Source organism: Akebia trifoliata, chromosome 10, assembly GCF_017979445.1.
Source record: "Akebia trifoliata isolate Shusen 1 chromosome 10, ASM1797944v1, whole genome shotgun sequence".
Taxonomy (NCBI): Eukaryota; Viridiplantae; Streptophyta; class Magnoliopsida; order Ranunculales; family Lardizabalaceae; genus Akebia; species Akebia trifoliata.
Genome location: NC_141384.1, coordinates 28,191,952 through 28,194,078, shown reverse-complemented (window position 1 = coordinate 28,194,078; position 2,127 = coordinate 28,191,952). Strand labels below are relative to the sequence as shown.

Here is a 2,127-nt window from a genome sequence, read left to right as displayed (position 1 = left end):
CTTTACCATGATTCTTTTCAGGTGACTGGAATATAAAATTTAAACCCTAAAATACCCCTCCTCCCAAGCCCATAATAGATGAAAAATAAAACTTGAAAAAAAGGAAATAAATTAGATATTTGGAGCCATCACCCAGCGTTGACCCAAGTTGAGAAGCATCCTCACGTGTGGGGACCTACCACGTGTCATCATCTTGTGGGCCCATAAGTTTCTGTACGAGAGGACGACCGTAGGATTTTCTAATAATATTTGGATGGTGTGTCTTTTTTTTTTTTTTTTTTTCTTATATAAATATAAGAGTTAGGAGGTGTGGAAAGAGAGGGTTGTTCTCTGTAAAGAACCGAGAGAGGTTTCTAGGTTTTTTTTTTGCCTTCTCAGAGATTTACAGACTCTCAGTTCTTGCAGATTGACACCAAATCAACATAACCACAAGTTTTTTTTTTTTTTTTTTGTTTATTTAAAAAAAAAACCATCTTTGGGTTTTCTTTTTCTTTTTTCATCTGTAACAAAAGCTTAGATTTTTTTTGGATTTCGATTGATTTGTATTGGGTTTTTTTTATTTGGTTTTGGAGATGGCTTCGAATAATAAACAAGAACTCGAAGAAGATGAGGATGGAAGAACAGAGCAAGAGCAGAGCAAGAATCAGAATCAGATTTCTCTTAAAGAAGAACCAACAGAGACAGACCCAGATCTCGAGGAATTAACACAACCACTTGGAGTGATGCCCGTAGCGATGCAGATGCCTATCTCGATGCAGACACAGCTCAAGAAAGCTACAACCACAACAGGAAGAAGAGCATCAACGAAAGATCGCCACACAAAGGTCGAAGGTCGAGGACGAAGGATACGGATGCCTGCCACGTGTGCGGCTAGGATCTTTCAATTAACAAGAGAACTCGGCCACAAATCTGATGGAGAAACTATTCGATGGCTTCTCGAACATGCAGAACCAGCGATAATCGCTGCGACAGGAACAGGGACCGTCCCAGCAATCGCGATGTCTGTTGGTGGAACCCTAAAGATCCCAACAACATCTTCGAACAACAACCCAGAATCCGAAACAACGAAAAAGAAGAGAAAACGACCTGTAACGAGTGAGTTTTTCGATGTTTCGAACGATGGGGTTTCTATTTCTTCAGGTTTGGCTCCTATTGTTGCAGCTCCAGCCATGGCTGCAGCTGCAACGCCACAAGGGCTTGTGCCCATGTGGGCTGTGAGACCTTCAAACGCTGGAACGTTTTGGATGATTCCACCTTCGGCCGCCATTGCTGGACCTTCAAATCAACCACAAATATCACAAATATGGACTTTTCCACCTGGTTTGACCCCTCTTGTTAATCTCTCCCCTAGACCAATTTCTTCTTTTGTTTCTGCGATTCAACCTGGAATCAATTTAGCTACTACTACTGCTGTTGAAGTTCAAACTACTCCTCCATCGATTTCAAACAACGCCGCTGCTACTGTGTCATCCTCTGTAGCAAAAACTAGTAATAAAGGTTCAACCTTGGCACCGAGTTCTAGCTCTGTTACTACAACTACTACAACCCAATTGTTGAGAGATTTCTCTCTGGAAATTTACGAAAAACAAGAACTTCAATTTATGGGTCGATCTACTAAAAAACGCCAACATGAGCAGACTACTACTTCGAAATCTTGATTGGGAGAGAGAGAGAGAGAGATAGAGAGGGTTTTGGGTTTAGAGATTTGACTATGAAGTAGAAAAAAGAGGGTTTTTTTTTTGTAATATTTGTTTTCGTAATTTTTCATTGGTTTTTTTTACAGAGCAAAGGCTCTCTCTATCATCGTTTTCTCCGCCATTAATGAACTTCGTTCGAAATTTTTACTTGTTTTTTTTTTTTTTTCTCCTTCTGTGAAGAGATTCTGTAAGAAGAATTGGCACGTGCGCACGTGAGTATGGATAAGGGTTAAGTGGTAGAGAAGTGGGACCCACTATTTGGTGGGTTCAACTTTTGCTCTAATGGTTCTCCGTGGACCGTGCTGAGTTGTTTCATGTGGGACCACCAAACGTCTGGCATGTGTAGGCGAGCGCGGACCCATAGGCTTTGTGGGCCCCCACTTGTTTTATACTCCCGAGGCAGTGTATAAAGGTACCCACACCAGTAATG

At 41.4% G+C, this 2,127-nt stretch overlaps 1 pseudogene; it reads left to right on the top strand.

Annotated features, from left to right (window-relative positions):
* Positions 1–328: 328 nt before the first annotated feature.
* Positions 329–1,850, top strand: LOC147393591 (transcription factor TCP9 pseudogene; annotated as a pseudogene).
* The last annotated feature ends 277 nt before the right edge of the window (positions 1,851–2,127 follow it).